Genomic DNA, 19,542 nt, shown 5'->3' on the forward strand with positions numbered 1-19,542 from the left:
ATAAGGTGTATTATTTCTATCACAAAACTACACAGCGCCTGGCTCCTGTTCATACATCCTGCTATGTATGCACACTTCCTTACCCTCGCCAGGACAGGTTCCAGGAATAAAACAAATAATAAAGGAGAAAGTGGGCATCCCTGTCTGGTTCTGCTACACATTTTAAAGCACTGAGAGAGGGATCCGTTGACCTTAACTGCAGCTGACAGAGTGCTATAAAGCCCGTATCAATCAAGAAAACCCCAGTTAACCCTGTCAAAAGTCTTTTTGGCATCGATTGACAGGAATAATGTCGGCAGATTCTCTCTTTTAACCATTTGTAGGAGGAGCAATGATCCCAGACCATTGTCCCTACCTTCTCTTCCAGGAATTAAACCTACCTGATCCAGGTTTATCCACTCTATTTTTGTAGGGGAGTTTAACCCTTCCAAGTTATAAGTCATAAACTCATTTCAGCTATTATTTCCCTACCCTACCAGAGTTCCCTTCATAAAAAAGCAGATATGGACTTTTTCCCTTCTCCACCTACAACAGTTCCTCATTTTCTTCCCTCCTTCCCTCTGTTTACCCCCTCACCCCCCCACTTCCCCCCTCCCTTCCCCCCTTTTCCCCCCCCTCTTTTCCCACCCCTAAAACCATCCCGGCCTACATATTGCCCTGGAATCTGTCGCAGGAATTTGCCACTAGTGATTCCTAGTGTGGGGTGAAACTCAAAACACACAGGACAACCCCAATCCTTGACTGATGTCATCCCTCAGGTTAGAGTTGATAGCATGCTTGGCCTCCGGACCACCCGCCAGATCCACGTTCTTCACTACCCCACCTTCCCTCCCACCCATTTACTCAACTTGGGGAGAAGGGACTGAGGGAAAGGGAACCATGCCACGGCTGGGGAAAGCTGGGGAATAGGGGGGAAAGATAGAGAAAAGAAAAACTCTCCCTTAAATTATTAATTAATTGCATGTATCCCTCCATTCTCCCCTCTACTTCTTCAATTTGAGTTAATATCCGACCCAGGTCATTGTGTAATTTCCCGATCTCATTTTTCATGGACATCTCTAGTTTTGCGAACATTTCTGTAATTTAAATTTTTTTAAGTGATTGTGACATGGGTCCTTGCTGTTTCATATTTTCATGTTCTCTTACACTTTCCCTATTTACAGATTCTTTAATCTGGTTCTCTTCCAGTGTCCCAAGTGAAAATCTGGATTGATCTGTGTCATACATTTTAAATCCTTCATGCTGATTCTCCCGAGTTTGGGTCTTTGGGCTTTTTTCTTGCGTGGGCATGTACTTTCTTATTGTGCTAGTGTTTACTTTTGATTGGGAAGTTTTTGACCCCACCCCCTTTAATTGATCTACTCTTCATTTTGTTAAAGAATTATAGTTCATTTTCCTCTGTTCCAGAAATACTGACCACAGGATAGCCCTCTTTTTTCTTCTTCTAGAGTCCCAAAAAATCCCTTTGTATCTTGTGTATAGAGAGAAGTAGACCCACCGACCCCCAAGACCCCATAGGACCCTCCAGTAATGTTCTTTTCCTTCCACACAGTAGTCCCAGCAAACAATTATTTACTGCAAAAGCAACAGTTCTTTAAAGATTTTTACTGCTACCTGCGGCAACTCACCATCACCTTTTGTGCTGCAAGTGCACTTCTACTCTGTCCCTGTTCGCTCCTTCCTTTCGGTCTGATCTTCCAGCCATGGTTCCTGGATTAGGATATGTGCTATGGAGTCTCCACCAGTCAGAGGTCTTGGGTTATCTCCAGGTTTTGGATGTAATACAGGGGTTTCCCTGTATGTACCGCCATCTCCTTCAGCTCACCTGCAACTTCAGGGGGCTTCAGCCACTGCCACACAGGCAGGCCTCCCACCCCTGCTCCACTCCACTGGGCCCACAGGACCCCCCAGCCCTGACCCTGAATCCCCGCCGACCTCCCACAGGCTCCACGACCCGCAGGCGGGCAGCCAGCACACTCCACCCGGGATCCTTCACTGCATCAGCCGCCAAGGGAGCATGCAACCACTGGACCAATTGACCCACAGACTTCAGCATGGGCAGGGCTCAGGTAGGCTCTAGGGCTTATCCCTCGTGGTGCTTATAACGGGCGTCCAGAGCTGCTGCGCTGTGCTGCCTCACAGCTCCAAGTTTCGGCTCCTCCCCCCAATGTATAGTAATTTAAGCACGTTATGGGAACAAGCTTATATCAAAAATATGACCACAGCACAGCCACAGCATGTACGTCATTTATGACAGAGAGAGTAGAATTGTAATGTTTATTGGAAATTCTCCACTGAATGAGTTCCTGTGGAAAAAACTGTATGCCACCTAAGTTACTTTAGTAAAAGAAGTTATGTTTAAGAGCAACGTCTGGTCTGATTTACTTGAAGGGAGAATGTGCTCTACAGTGTATTAGAGAACTGAGGAAGGAAGTGTACAATACCAGTTAACCCTTGAGGTTATGAAGTGAGGTGTTATAAGGATGGGCAGCCAGTTCGGCAGAGAGAATGGTGTTGGCCAGTGTAGGAGGCTCCATAGGTAGGGGTTTCTTGGTACTTGGTGCACTCCAGTGAGAAGCTGGGTGGCTATCTTAGGGCCTGCTGTGAAAGAGAACCCTCCTAGGGAATGGGCCTGGAAACGTGTGTGCAAGACCTTGAGACAAAAGTGCGGTGGCTCCACTCTTTGGCTTTGGGCGGGGCACTATGAAGTATACAGTGTGAGAAGAGATGGTGGAGGAAAATCAGCGCTCAATGCTATTTCCCTCAAAATGACTCTTTAGTTGTTGGGATAGGTTTCAATGTATCATTCTGCATGTGGGGCCCAGTAAAGAAATATGGCCTCTGCCCATGAGGAGGTACTTGTCTACATGTGAAACAATATAAATCTATCAGCATCACTCCCATGCTAACATGTTGAAGGGACTTGTTGGAATTTTTTCCTAAATCAGCAGCTGCAGCTAATCAGTGTATTATGACAGCTAGGGGTACCGCAGTCAGAACACAAAGTTTTGGTGTGTGTGTGTGGGTGTGTGTGTGTGTGGGGGGGTCTTTCATCCACTTCAGTTATGTGGACAGAGGTAACTGTTTTTTTTCCCCCGCTAGTTGAACAAAAGAAATAAATAACCGTATACGGCCAGGCTATCTTACTCCCTTCCTGATAAAAGTTGTGAGCAGGACAAGAAATGAGGCCAGATCAGAGTTTTAATTCTTTCCCAGACAGGGGTTCTAATCCATTCTCACTCTTTTCAAAACTAAGAAAAACATTTTGAATGGATATACAATTGTACACCTATGGTCCTTTTTCCTCTCTGTTTAAAACAAGCCCTGGACTGTGCTGTTATTATCATTATTTTCGTGTTATAGTTATCTCTCATTTTCATAGTGCTATCATATTCTGTAAATCGTAAGCATATACATGTCTTTGTTACATGATGGTCTCCCATTCTGTTTCACACTGGTGGGTGTAGCCCAGCTCTAACACATAACAGCCGTAGTGCTGGAAAACCTCTGAACATTTCATTATAAATAATTGTGTTTATTGGGACACGCCTTCCCCAAAAGAGATTCTGCTGCTTAAGGCGATGACACTAAACACAGGTGTGGTTGATATTTACATAAATCAAACCATTATTGGACTACACTGTAAACTGTGAGTTTCACTGGAATTCTAATCATCTTTCTTTTGTTTCGTAATTGATTAATTATAGCATTATTGTTTGGCTTTCAAACAATAATGCTATTGTTTGTTTAGCTTTTTTTCTTAACATTGGTTGGTAGAAAAAAATAAAATTGAGGAACGAACTACTGACAAAATAATAAAGCATGCAAGTCACTGGATGGCCAACTGACAGTGTTCTGATCAAGGGAATGTTCACACTATATGGGGTGACACACAAATCTATCTCTCAACCCCCCACCCCACCCCCTCGGTCTCCGCCCGAATCACACGCCTACTGAGCGACATATCAGACTGGATGTCGCTCCACTTCCTTAAACTGAACCTCTCCAAAACCGAGTTTCTTGTCTTCCCCCCAGCCCAGACACCACTCCCCATTGACTTCTCCATCACATCCAACCACGCCACCATCAAAACCACCTCGCAGGCCAGAGTACTTGGTGTCATTCTGGACTCCAACCTATCCTTCCAGCCCCAAGTCCAATCTTTAACAAACTTGTGCAGACTCCACCTCTGCAACATCCCCAAAATACACACGTTCCTAACCCCAGAAACCGCTAAACAGCTCATCCACTCTCTCATCATATCACGACTCGACTACTGCAACTCCCTCCTCACTGGCCTGCCTCGCCGCTGGCTATCTCCGCTTTAGTCGATCCTGAATACGGCTGCCAGACTCATTCACCTTTCTAACGGCTCCATCTCCGCCACCCCCTCTGCCAATCCCTCCACTGGCTTCCGATTGCGCAACAAATCAAATTCAAAATCCTAACACAGACGTACAAAGCTGTCCACCATACTGCCCCGAACTACATCACTGGGATTCTCTGTGCAAAACCATTACACAGAGCAAGTAACTATAAACCTGTTTGTTATTATTTTTTTTTATTATTGTTAAAAAAAATTAAAGTTGAAAAGCTCCACAGTTCTTGCAGCGCAGAGGTAGTCTAGGGCTTGTTTTAAAGATTGTTTTTGTATAAAAAAATATATAATCAAGTCTCCCTGGAACTTACTGATAAGCTCACCCATCTATTCATACTTCATCATACCAAACCTGATATCCATTTATTCCTGGCTTCTTTTTCTACCTGCTCTGGTACTACCCAAAGATACTTAGTGGAGGCAAATAACCGTATTGCATGATCTCATGCCTTCCTTGGTGCAACAAGACCCTTGACTAGGCCTGTTGGGTGATTTGAAATATTTAAAATTAAACCTTTATCTGCGCATCTTTTTGCATGAGCTATTGTTTATGTATCAGGCTGCAGTGTCATATACTCATTTTTGACCTGTTATATCCAAGGGTACTTCTAAATTCCAAATATCTGTATATGTGCGACGACACACAACTCTTTTGGTTTAGGTTTTCATAGTTTCTCAACTGATTATCCTCTAAATATATGGTGTGACGGAGCACAGGCAGGACAGAACACACCGAGAAGATGATAAACACTCAAAGCTTTATTGAATTATGACAATCACTCAATTTGGGTCTGAGGGTAGCATCCAAGTACCCAGAGCAGGGAAGGAGCAGGGAAGAGGCCAAAATAATTGTAATCTGGCCCCAGGGAGGGCAAACTTGGAGTCCCTGGTAAATCTTAATCCAGGCAGGGAAGAGTAAGGGGGGGAAAGTTCATGGGTAGTCCACACAGGGGGAAAACAGGGGGCAAGGACACTCACGGTTCTGGCAGGGGTTTTTCCTGGCTCACAGCAGCCAAGAGCAGGTAGCGACACTTCTCAGCACACAGCAGAGGATCCACACAGCGGGTATTTCCAGCATACAGCAGCACGGGCATTCCTGGCCATACAGTATTAGGCAGTGTAGCAGTGGGTACTCCTCCTGAGCCCCGAGTATTAGAGTGTTCAGCAGGTAATAATCCTCAATCTCCCGGAGTATTATGCAGAGTGCCCAGCTTGTAATAGTCCCAACATCTCCCGGAGTATTATGCAGAGTGCCCAGCTTGTAATAGTCCCAACATCTCCCGGAGTATTATGCAGAGTGCCCAGCGGGTAGTAGTCCTAAAATCTCCCGGAGTAGTATGCAGAGTGCTCAGTGGGGTTGGCTGAGGGAGTCTGGCCTCAGTGCAGCCCTCCCAGCAGCTTCAGGCAGCAGCCAAACAACCAGAGAGTCCTGCGCCTGCCTTCTTAAGGCCGGGCAAGATACTCCTGGTTGCCCTGGCAACGTCCGGCCCAGTGCTGCATTGCTGGGCAACGAGGCACGCCCCCTGGACACGGGCAGCGCTCTCGAGAGTGCGGCCTTTGTCTCCGGAGGGTGCAGGGAGTGGGAAGCCTCTTGCCTGTGCTGCACCCGCCGACAGGTTGGCGGCCCTGCTCTGGAATCCCCTAGCGGCTACATGGCCAGGAGAGGTGTGAGGTCCGCCGCAGGGGTCACTTTCCTCCCATCCTGCGCAGCCTGTCTTCAAAGAAGAGGGTGAGGGGAGACGGAAGACACAGGCACCGGGGGGAGGGGGCAGAAGAGGAGCAGGCACTCCGTAACATATGGGATTTGCTATATATACTGTATAATTTGCCAATTTGTAATACAAATTGGCAATCCCTTTTACTGAACATGTACAACATACAACAGGTGCATGTCTTTGTCAGCACTTATGTTCTTACTTTAAGCACAGTTCAATAGTAATAAAAACTCATTTGGATTAAAAAATGTATCATCAAGTTTTTTTTAACATTTTGTTCTCAGTCCTGAATTCTCAGACTGTTATATAGATTCCTTTTTCGGGAACCTCATAACCACATAATATATTACTTTTTTTTTCTTACTTGGACCTAAAGTGTTTGTTTCATCAAGTAGAGGAGTTTTGTAGTTTCCTCCCAATGATTGCACAGTAACAAAGCAGTTTGTTGAAATAAGAGACATCTGTATTCTTACACATTGGATCCTAGCACTGAGAACAGCCAATTTTCCCAGTAATACTAGTGAATGAGCTGAGAAAGCAGCAAACACCTGCATTCTAACAGCTCAGGCTGAATGTGAATATACAGAGATTACATCCAGACGTAGGAAGTGCTCCAGAGGCTTTTCAGCTGTCACCACCAGATTGAGCATCAACACAGCTCTATGGACAAGATCCTGAATGACTATTCATCCTCTTATTACCAGCCTTGACTTAAAGGGTTAACCTCCTTCTAGAGTTCAGTTCGAGGCATCTTAACATTGAAAAGTCTGTTAGGCTGCCAGAAATGCATCATATAGGACAAAGTAAACCTGTTCAGCTAATGAAGGTGTTAGCATGTGAATGATAAGTATGTTACAAGCTGATGTCTTCATTATTATAGCATTTTCCAGTATTTATAAATAGATTTTGATTTATATAATATGCTTGGATTAATGTATGAAAGTCAAGCTGAAGCAAACAGTTAAGTGTTATTTGTAATTCTAATATTATTCTATTCTATTCAGCCACTATGGTGTCCTTTTATCATGCAGTGGTAAACGACCGCTGCTCAGTTCTCCAGCATTCTCGGAGAAGAAAGTTCTTCTCTGAATGCCTTTTTATGAAGGGAGAAGCGATCTACAAACGCTTTCAGCGCTGGAAAATGGCCGCAAGATTACAGTAAGAGATCAGTCAAACACCGTTTACTAAGCAGCGGTAAATTATCGCTGCTTCGTTTGCAGTTCCTCCGATTCTCCAGCTCTGAGCTGAGCTCTGAGCTGGAGAACCTAGAGGGAGAACACAGATCTCCAGTGAAGGGCTGAGATCGCTCCTTCATATACTGGCCATCTGTGTGCTGAGATGATCAACGAAGAACGTGTTCTCCACTGATCATCTCTGTTTCCTAAACCACTAATGATCGGAGATCAGCAAGGATCCTCAGGATTGCCGGTGATCTCTGTTTCATAAAAGGACACCTATGTTCGCTGTATGCACTTTCATCAGACATCTGAGAAAGTTTAGTGACCTTACGTTTACCAGCAGTTAGGGGATATAGTTTGGTCACAGCATAGGACTGGATAGTGAAGTAGCAGCAAAATACTGATCACACTAAAATAGTGAAGCACTAAAATAAATCCCTATATACACATAATAAATACCATATCATCCAGTAAAAAAATTTAGCTATCTGTGGGATATCTTAAATACATAAAAATATCAAAAAAAATACCTCATAATAATAAATAAATCCGTGATAAAAAATAAATGACAAAATTAATATTCCCTTAATTATTCTTCAAATTAATCAGTGATGTAAAATCAAAATCCGTGATTATAATATTCAATAAAAAATGAAATAAATATATCCGTGATAAATTGTGACAAACCTATGAAATTGGAATTAATAAAACTGTGATTCTTAATCCAAAATACGTGATTAATAATTTCTGTGACGAACCATACATCCAAATATTCCATAAAAAAATATATTATATATTAAATCCACTATATCTTGTGATAAATAAATACATAAAAACTTGTGTCTAAAGCAAAAAAAGTCCATGCAATAAGGTAAAAACACTCAGTGATCTTCACTTCTAGTGCTCAAAGAAAGAAATCCTCCAATGGCAGCAATGCCTGCTCACCTCCCCACCTCGACCCACACAGGGCCACAAGGCTATAGCTCTCCTCAAAGGCAATCCTTTAATCCAGGCAGCTCAGCAAGGGATCACAGGACTTCCACTCCACCTCCTCCCAAACGTCATATAGGACACAAACAGAACTTCCCATAGTGTAATACTGTTTATTAAGACACTCGATACAACATATTGTTTCCACTCACATGTGTTTTCCTATTACAAAGCGCTTTCCACCTCATTCCATGGGTGTATTCACATGCAAGGAGGGAAACCAATATGGCCGCTGCGTCCGGACATGCGTCCCCACGTGACCGGAAGTGACGTATCTCTGAACTGGGAATGGCATTCCGACGTGTTGCGTCACGTGCGTTGTGACTTCATCAGGGTGATGAAGTCACGTGACCGGAAGTGGCGTATCTCTGAACTGGGAATGGCATTCCGACGTGTTGCGTCACGTGCGTTGTGACTTCATCAGGGTGATGAAGTCACGACGCACGTGACGCAACACGTCGAAACGCCATTCCCAGTTCAGAGATACGTCACTTCCGGTCACGTGGGGACGCATGTCCGGACGCAGCGGCCATATTGGTTTCCCTCCTTGCATGTGAATACACCCATGGAATGAGGTGGAAAGCGCTTTGTAATAGGAAAACACATGTGAGTGGAAACAATATGTTGTATCGAGTGTCTTAATAAACAGTATTACACTATGGGAAGTTCTGTTTGTGTCCTATATGACGTTTGAGTGGAGGTGGAGTGGAAGTCCTGTGATCCCTTGCTGAGCTGCCTGGATTAAAGGATTGCCTTTGAGGAGAGCTATAGCCTTGTGGCCCTGTGTGGGTCGAGGTGGGGAGGTGAGCAGGCATTGCTGCCATTGGAGGATTCCTTTCTTTGAGCACTAGAAGTGAAGATCACTGAGTGTTTTCACCTTATTGCATGGACTTTTTTTGCTGATTTTAGACACAAGTTTTTATGTATTTTTTATTTATCACAAGATATAGTGGATTTAATATATAATATATTTTTTTATGAAATATTTGGATGTATGGTTCGTCACAGAAATTAATAATCACGTATTTTGGATTAAGAATCACAGTTTTATTAATTCCAATTTCATAGGTTTGTCACAATTTATCACGGATATATTTATTTCATTTTTTATTGAATATTATAATCACGGATTTTGATTTTACATCACTGATTAATTTGAAGAATAATTAAGGGAATATTAATTTTGTCATTTATTTTTTATCACGGATTTATTTATTATTATGAGGTATTTTTTTGATATTTTTATGTATTTAAGATATCCCACAGATAGCTAAATTTTTTTACTGGATGATATGGTATTTATGTGTATATAGGGATTTATTTTAGCGCTTCACTATTTTAGTGTGTGGTACTTTATGACTTATTGGTTAAGGCAGAGTGATAGCAGCTGTTAGGATAGGGACGTATTCATATTAAGCGCAGGAGGATATTCCCATTTTTTACTTCTTAGCAAAATACTGATGAGGTCATTCTTCTGCCCTTAACTTCTGAAAGTTTGTCCAGGAAGACTGTAAGCAGGTGCTTTTGGAGTGTCATTTAATGTATTTCTGTGGTTGTATCTATTGCATGTAGTTATACAGACAGTTACATGCTGTCCAGGATGGGAAATTTAGCTGTGTCTAGCAGCTTTTCCCAGGCTTTCTGAGTCCTTCCCCCTGCTTCAAGCCACATAAATACAAGAGGAGGGCTCAGAGCTCTCTCTTCCCCAATGGAATTTTAGAAGGACTACTGCAACATATAAGCCTTGCTGGAGCATATGGCCATCTTCTGGGTCACTCTGCTAGGATTCTCCTTGGACTAGGAACTTGCCATCACTGGACTTTTGCTGAATGGACTTTTCTTCCCTGAAAGGTATGAACCTGGGCAGCCTGCATTGGTTAGTTGTTGAACCTTGCAGCTAAATGTTAAGTAAAGTTTCATTAACTGTTTCAAGCCTGGTCTGAAGTTACTATAAAGGTTCATGTTGGTTTATGAAAGAACAGGGCCTGTAAAGCACAAGGGGTACAAATGCAAGGCCATTACAAACTGCAGCCTGTCATGAAACGAGATTACCTATCATGTCCAGTAGCTTAGGGGGCAGTGCTCCCTCCGGTTCTCTACAAGCAACAGGAGTGAGCCCAAGTTGTGGATACCACAGCCTAGCCGTATGGTACTGGAAAGCAGGAGCAATTAATTAAGTGCATGCATGACGTCCGCGCTATGAGCAAGGCTGTCACTGGGAGTGAGGTGGCAGAGGTACACTGGACAGGTGGAGAAGGCAGGGGCTCAGCGGTGTACCCCTCCTAAATGCAACCATTCACAGACAAGGTGTGTAGTAATATGAGACAACGCGTTTTAGAGAGGGACATTGTACATGTAACTACTGCACACAGTGTATGGCTTATCTCTAAGTCGGGGTATTGCCATAATGTCTGACTTCACATGCACACATGCAAAAAAGGTACCCCTGTGAGCAGGGAGAGTAGGCCCATCCCACATCTTGGCACAGTTGGCAGGATACTCCCACTCCCACAAGGCCAACTGGCAGCATTTTGCAAAGTAGAGGTGTCCTGATTGGTTAAGATTGCTGAAATTCCCTCCCCCATTCTACTGCACAGAGGATAATGTGAGGATGATATTAGGACAGATTCAGGTAGTCATGATAGGTATATGTAAAATACATTTAATGATTTTTTATAGCACAAGAGAAAATTTTCACATTTTGCTTTTGTGCTTTCCTTGTACATTCAGCAATAAAAATCTACCCTAAAGGATGTTATAACCTAAAGTAACAAAATAAAATATTTTTTTTTACTGAAAATGGGCTATGATTTACACTGTTGCATTGTAGTAATGCAGCAATATGGTAATGCACTACCACATTTCATGCGTGTTGGTGCACTTCAGAGCCATTTATTCGAAATGGTACCCCAACACACTTTCCCCAAACACTTGCATTGCAGCATCCCTAAATTCTTGCCTAGTGGCTTTAACTGCAGTGCTGACCATTGTAAGGCAGTAAGTTTGGCTGTACAAATTACATAATTGTCTTATTGAAGATATACAGTACTTATAGTAAATTTCCTTATTAGATTTTAATTTACATTACATTTTATTAATAAAAAAAATCTTCAGCTACAACCACTTTAAATCCTCATGCACACTGGATGTTTTTTACAGCGGCTGTTTTTGGCTTTTGGCGGTTTTTTTTCTACGGCCAGTAAACTCCCCAGCATGTTATCCTATGTGTCCATGCATACATAGACTGTAATCAGCGTTTTTTGGCAGGGGCATTTTTGGCTGGAAAAAACTAGTGGGTTCCTAGAGGAGTATTTTAGCGGCAAAAAAGCTCTAATGCTGAAAAGCACAGTAAAACACGGTAAAACGCAGCAAACCAAAGTTTTTGGATTTTTTTTGAGCAAAAAAAAAATTATTTGGGTAAACATAACGCTAAAAAACACAAATGTGGATAAACATGACAAAATGCCGCTAAATGCTAATGCAAAAGAAGGCTGAAAGACATGCATTTTTAACTTTACTTTACCCAGCTAATGCTACCAGCAATATTAAAACTCCCACTGTGCATGGAAGTCTTGAGCTACCAGAAGCATATGCATGTTTCACATCAACAGAGAATGTCAATTGTTTTTGTTCAGGAAATCAGCTAAGATTATATGAATACATATTATATGGATGAAACCATGCATTTTCCAAAATATAGAAGTAATATTTGCAATATTTACAATAATTGCAAATTTACGGTAATCCTAGTTTGACCTCCCCAAACAATTCAAGGTCAGTGATCCCCCTCATTGTCAGGCCAGTCAAAAATCATACCTCACATCTTTCTGGGATGGGAAAAACCAAGTCAGCATTAAACCCATTGATGCACTTTTTAACACAACTTTAACATTTGAAAAGAACACATACATTAAATTAGATGCTGGAAGCAAGTTTAATGTAATATAACACTTTTGTTAAAGTGTTTCTAAAGTTAAATATTTTTTTCCTAGGTTTTGTTTAGAGTGGTGAGTGGTTAGAACTCTCATTAGGTTATGTCTCTCTCTATTTTTCCTGGTGACCACTACAAATGAAGGAAAATCCCAAATCTTTGAGTTGTCAAGAGAACAGTTGTCTGGGGATCAAAAAAACAGAGTTGGTGAGCGCTTGAATAGATACACAGCAGCTGTACACCAAAAAAGGCACCATATACAACCTTCAGAAACGTAAATATTCAAAAGAGGGGGAGGTGCAGCGCTATACAAAATAACAGACAATAATGAAATTAAAAGTCAAATTCATATAATAGATAGTGACTGTGTGCTAATAAAATAAAGCCACTGGATGGTGGCTATAAAGTGAAAGAAGTGCAAGATAAATAGATAAAAGAGTCCAATGAAGGGGTGCTCTTAAGATCCAAGATGATCGTCAGACATCCAATGATTGGAACAGCCAGGTGATAAGTAATGTAAGGATTGCGCACTCACCAGATACGCAATCTTTATGCACATTTGTATATAAAATCACTGGACCTCTGGTGTCATCAAATTGGTTTGGTCAGATCTGGTCACATGGCTTTTGCTGCCTGGCACTCGGATAGATGCGGCTGCTCTGTAGATCTGACTGGTTTTCACCAGAGCTCAAATAAACAGAGAAGGCCACATAGTGTAATATCCTTGAGGTATTTTATTTAGTATACAGGCACAGGATAGCAGAGACAATTCAATCAATAAAAAGATTTACTGACCCAGATGTAAACAAACGCCGGCGGCATGACGTCCAACCTAGGGAAAGCTACAGTAGGTTGGACGCCACGCCGCCGGCGCCACGAGGGGTCCCGGCAGCCATCTTTTTTTACATCTGGGTCAGTAAATCTTTTTATTGATTGCATTGTCTCTGCTATCCTGTGCCTGTATACTAAATAAAATACCTCAAGGATATTACACTATGTGGCCTTCTTTGTTTATTTGAGCTCTGGTGAAAACCAGCCAGATCTACAGAGCAGCCGCATCTATCCGAGTGCCAGGCAGAAAAAGCCATGTGACCAGATCTGACCAGACCAATTTGATGACACCAGAGGTCCAGTGATTTTATATACAAATGTGCATAAAGATTGCGTATCTGGTGAGTGCGCAATCCTTACATTACTTATCACCTGGCTGTTCCAATCATTGGACGTCTGAGGATCATCTTGGATCTTAAGAGCACCCCTTCATTGGACTCTTTTATCTATTTATCTTGCACTTCTTTCACTTTATGGCCACCATCCAGTGGCTTTATGTTATTAGCACACAGTCACTATCTATTATATGAATTTGACTTTTAATTTCATTATTGTCTGTTATTTTGTATAGCGCTGCACCTCCCCCTCTTTTTAATAGTTGTCTGGGGATGACTATCTAAGATGGAATTTCTTCGCACTTCCTGTTGTATCAATAGGACAAGAAGTGAAAAAAATCTCATCAATGGGACACAGATGGAAAAAAACTGAAATGGATTTTAACCACTCCCTATCCTATCCAGATTGGAAAAAACAGTTTTGGCTATATATATACTTTATTTTCAATAGTTTTTATTGAAGGGTTTTATAACATAACATAGCATGTAAGTACGGTTCATTATCAAGTATAGCAGTACAACTTGGTATGAAATATGTTCCCCACCAGTTGGCTTGGGGTAATGGTGACGATATAAATATACTTTAGATAACTTGTACATTCCTTTACAGAGGTCACACCAGAGCAAAAAGTGAGACAGTTGAAGAGGAAATAGTAGCAGAGGTGTTTACATTCAATAAAAAGAGTTGGGATCTATGAAACACGAATGTGTGTTGAGTCAATTTATATAACTGTTATATGTTCAGCCATCTTTGAGAGCTAAGGAAAGGAACAAATAGGGAAGAAAATGGCAAAACAAAATTTACAGAAACTAGTAGCATTATGGTTTCTTTAAAGAATAGGTTTTATTAAAATTTTCATACAGTCCAAAAAGAACACATGTACAGTTGGAAAAGTCTTTTCAGTGCCAAAGATTTTGTTACATTTCCATAGTCTTGCAAGTATAGCAAACACAAAAAGAAGCATGATCCACACATGACTGTACAACTTGTGGTCTCATTGCCTTTTTAAAAAAGTAAAAGGGCTATGTTGCTATACAATCACATGCTTGTGTAAGTATGCAAGGTTAGGAAATATGTATAAGCAAAGAAAAGCCGGAATTCCGCTGTATGCTCTGCAATCATGCGTTTATTGGCGGCCACAAATGTCAACACGTTTCAGCCAAACTGGCCTTATTCATGGATGTAGTAGCACCTACTTTCATGTATTAGGTTTGGAGATATTTTTCTTGAATGTGAGAAGATAAGTAACTGATTGATAAGTCTATGTAGTTTGTAGTTAGGTTTGGTTCTGAAGTCTGGAACCACTTTTATTTTTGGCTGTTTCGGACACCAAGTCTTGCACTAGCACTTTGTTCAGTCTCCAAGAGAAGAGAGAGGTTTGGATGTATGAGGGGAGTGACAGTAAAGAAGATAGGGACATGATCCAACCATAGTTGCGAAGCTATATGTGCCTTGGGGAGCCAACTAAGCATACAGTGTAATATCAGGAACTACGTAATCCAGTCTACTGTATGAGGAGTGTGTGCACGGATGACAAGTCTAATCCCTAGTATTAAGTTATAAGACATGCCATAAGTCAATCAATTGTAAATCATGTAGTTGACATTTTGATCTATGTAGTTGAGCTAAAGATGTATGTGATTCAGTGGCCATAGTATCTAAAATGAGTTCTACCACCAAATGCATGTAAACTTATAAAATAGTAACTCCATCCATAAAGGTACTAAGCTTTCAAAGGAACCCCTTATAATGGTTATTTTACCCTGCTTTGGTAAATAAGCATTCAATAGTGTAAACAGATGGTCATAGAATTTGCATTTCATAACTATAAATCTTCATCATCTTGAAGTTCGCATACAGTACATCAAAGATTGGGAGAGTGGAATGTAGTCCTATTACTATGGCTCTGGAGTTTTGCTAGTAAGAGTATTGGTAACATATCAACTAACATAATGTTTTGAGGGCATGTGCAGTACACACTTTTCTTTAAACTGTGTCTCCAGTAGAAACAATATGTGAATTCATTGTTTGTGCATGTTATAAAGTACTTGGGAACCTTTCTGCAGAACACTCAATCATCTCACATTAAGAGAAGCAAATTTAAGTCTTGTCTTTGTGAAGTAAAAAAGGGAGGTCTACTTGGAAACTTAGAGGTATGAGGACCTCGTTGAGCCTCTGAGCAGGAAAACATGAGGCAGAAATGGGAAGGTGACACACACGAACAAATCTGTGGGTATTACTAGAGTGCGGGGGGTTACACGTTGCTAGTGGGGGGTCCAACTTACTCTAAGAGGAAGTAGTAAAGTTATAGGGATAGGGTGGAAGAAGTGAAAAGGTTAGGGAAAAGCTGAGAAAAAGAAGATCTTTTCACAGTAGACTCCAGTTGTCAAAGGCTGGGGCAGAAACCTATCTGTGGAAGAAGTCTGTAGGGCAACATAAACACTTGAGTTTTAGGGGTAAACTCTATGTAATTAAATATAATCAGGGAAAGAAGAGGTCTTAAAATGAGCAGATGTTTCATCTCCCATGTGAGCCATGAGGCCAGAGGGGGTGAAAAAGGTACCACTGAGGTTAGCACCGCACAAGTTTAAACAGTATTGAGCAAAATAGTTTTATGGGTGTTATGATTTTATGTAGTAGTTGATGTTATGTTCAGGTCCAAAGTATGCCTTTAAATGCAAACTTTTAATCTTCTATTACCAAAGCTAATCATCCTGCACAAAAGCCATAGGCAAGCGGAATTTTTAATATTTCACATTTATATAACATTTCACTCTTAATAACTGTAGTTTTGTCTTCATATATGATATCTCTGACATGTGGTGCTGTGGAAAATATAATGTATATTTAAAAACACAGTGGTGGTGTTGACAAGGATTTTTCAGCTCTTCTGTCCCTTTGGATATGTTTTAACTATTGATCAAATGATGGTTCCAAAGGCAGCCACAGACGTCTTCATCTTCCTCAAGCATTACTATGACTTTAAAACAAAAATTTCTAATGCAACATATTTCTGACAGCTGACACAATTACCTATTATTCTACATGCTAGATGAGAGTCATAATTGATCTTCAGATTGTTTGGAAAACTAGTGCATAACAGGTGTAGAACAAATATTACGTGGACTTCAGAGCAACAACAATCGCTAAGTTATGCAACATGGTGGTTAAAGTGTTACTAAACCCAGGATTTTGCGTTTACTATATCTGGTCTCCCACAGTACACGGAATATGGAAGTGCAGTTATTCTAGTATATATAAAGTGATAAATAGCTTTTCTCATCAGCAGTTAGAGCAGTCTTGTGACTTCTATCAGTGTCAAGCAGAGCACTGGTTAAAGCTTGTAGGAGGAGCTTTCTTTCTGCAGAACCCCTGACCTCTGTCTGGACAGTGCTGATTGGCCCTGTGCTGATCACATGCAGTCTCCCAAGAAAAAAAAACCTCTCTAGCAATACACGCTAATCTGAGCATATGCAGAGTGTCTCCACGTGATATGTCTTATCAGGAGATAAGAGGGGGACACTGGAAGAAGGGTAGGATTAGAGAAGTCAGGATCAAACAGCCTTTTTAACCGCTTTCAGCCCACCTGCTCGCAATGCACTGCAGCCCCGCGACTGCTGTGTTCCGCTGGATACAACGGAGTGAAGATCCCGGTAAATGGGACCCGGTGATCATGTGATCACTGTGTGATCACATGATCACAATGTAAGTAAAGCTGTTATGAATCAATCTCATTCATAACAGCTCTGCTTCTCCTCCTAGTGAGCTGTGATTGTCCCACAGCTGTCACATGATACATGGGGCCAATCACAGCACCCTGTACCATGTACCATGTGACCAGCTCCAGCCAATCACAGATCATTATCTTTAGTTGTCAAAAACCTAATTTATTCATGACAGTTCATGAATGAGTTAGGTTCATGACAGCAAGCTTTGCATTGCAGGATAAATTATCTTTATTTCTCCCGCAAACCTTTTCTTATCAGCAGTTAGAGCAGTCTTATGACTTCTATCAGTGACAAGCAGAGCACATGTTAAAGCTTGTAGGAGGAGATTTATTTCTCCTCTAGGAGGATGCAGAACCCCTGATCTCTGTCTGGAAAGTACTGATTGGCCCTGTGCTGATCACTTGCACTCTACCATGAAAAAAACCCCTCTCTAGCAATACCCACCAAATTGAGCATGTGCAGTATCTCCACACGATATGTCTTATCAGGAGATAAGAGGGGGACACTGGAAGAAGGGGAGGATCAGAGAAGAAAGGATCAAACAGCCTTATAACACAATGCAGAGGATTAACCCCTTAGGTTCCACAGTGAGTATAACAAACATGCTTTACTGCATATACGGACTGATTTTACTGTTGTGGGTTACTACCACTTTAAGTGGTTAGAGCTCTTATCTTACAAGGAAGGAAGCCTGGGTTCTCTTCCCACTATGGAATATGTATGTATTCTCATATCTTTAGGGTTTGTTTCTGGTAATAAAAAAAAAAAACCCAAGTTGAGTTTGCTCCACTAATATCCAAAGTGGAAATACTGTAAGTATACTCTATGTGACTTCAGCAGACTGCTTACATTGCAAGGTCTAAGGGAAGAGGTTGTTATAAATAGTTATGAGCTGAGTAAAATATGCCAGCATTATACAGTCCCACATCACAATAAAACAGTCAGGCTTAGTGGATGGGGTGTTTTGAACTCTGTATGTAATTCTACCATTACTTGCAAACAGTAATATATAATATGTATAACAGGTGGATAGCAGGCAAATGGCAGTCTTATCCCCAAAGCAGCCGGATTGCCGATTGCAAACACTGGACATGTTCTGTTAAAAGAGCAACTATTGTGAAATAATTTCTTTGAGACCACTCATGTAACATCCATGAATGTGGAACTAAAGGCAAAACTTTGTTTTTCATTTTGAATACAGTCAGGGAGGGTTATACCCGATTTTTGCCAACTGTGTCCCGTAGGGGAGATTTCCCTATATTTGCCTTTCCCACAACCATAACAGACTATCACCGGGGTCACAGGGGGATTTCTTCTCTAATTCCTGTGCTGGTGACAAATCAAGAGGTGGTCTAATCCATCTCCACTCTATCCAAAACTAAAAAAAAGTTTTGCCTATAGTTTAATCAGGGGCGGACTGACCATTTGGAAACTTGGGCACTGCCCGAGGGCCCGGGGTCAGTAGGGGGCCCCATGAGATGCCCCTGGTACCTTTTTCATAGGCTTTTTTGAGTTTGGGCAAGGACACAGGGGCCCCATGATCCCCTATTGCCCGGGGGCCCCATGAGTTGTCAGTCCGCCCCTGAGTTTAATAGAGAGTACATAAACTGTTTATGTAATCCTTTTAACCAACTCCTGCCCACCATAAAAGGAAATGACGGACGGGAGGCGGCTCTCTTGTTCTGGGAGGACGTCATATGATGTCCTCCCACTATAACTGCGGAGGCACACAGCACAGCGATTGGTGGTGAGCTGTATCCCTGGGACACAGCAGATCACTGATCACAGTAAAGAGCAGATGACACGGGCTCTGTCATGTGATCAGCTGTGTCCAATCACAGCTGATCACATGTAAACAAGGAAATGCTGGTTATCGGCAGTCCTTTCCTCACGCTGACATCGCGTAAATGGCATTCCTCAGAGGGGACATGTACACTGATCAGTGCCCTGATAATCAGTGTAGCCTCATCAGTGCCACCTGTCAGTGCCCATCAATGCCACCTGTCAGTGCATATCAGAGCTGCTTTTCAGTGCCAATCAGTGCCAACTATCAGTGCCAATCATCGATGCCTATCAGTTCCAGTCAGCGATGCATATCACTGACTGTCAGTGCCGCCTATCAGTGCCCATCAGTGCTACCTAGCAGTTCCTCCTATCAGTGCCATATATGAGCGCTGCCTTTCAGTGCCCATCAGTGATGCCTCTCAATACCCACAAGTCATTCCTGTCAATGCCCATCGGTGCCACCTACCAGTGCTTCCTCATCAGTGCCGCCTATTAATGCCCACCAGTGCAGCCTATCAGTGCCCATCACTGCAGCCTCATTAGCTAACATCAGTGAAGAAGAAAAATTACTTGTTTACAAAATTAAATACCAGAAACTAAGAAAAAACTTTTTTTTCACAATTTTCAGTCTTTTTAAGTTTGTTTAGCAAAAAAACCCTAGTGGTGATAG

Source organism: Staurois parvus, unplaced genomic scaffold, assembly GCF_062004578.1.
Source record: "Staurois parvus isolate SC_StPar_1 unplaced genomic scaffold, SC_StPar_1.0 ptg001664l, whole genome shotgun sequence".
In the NCBI taxonomy this organism is placed as follows: Eukaryota; Metazoa; Chordata; class Amphibia; order Anura; family Ranidae; genus Staurois; species Staurois parvus.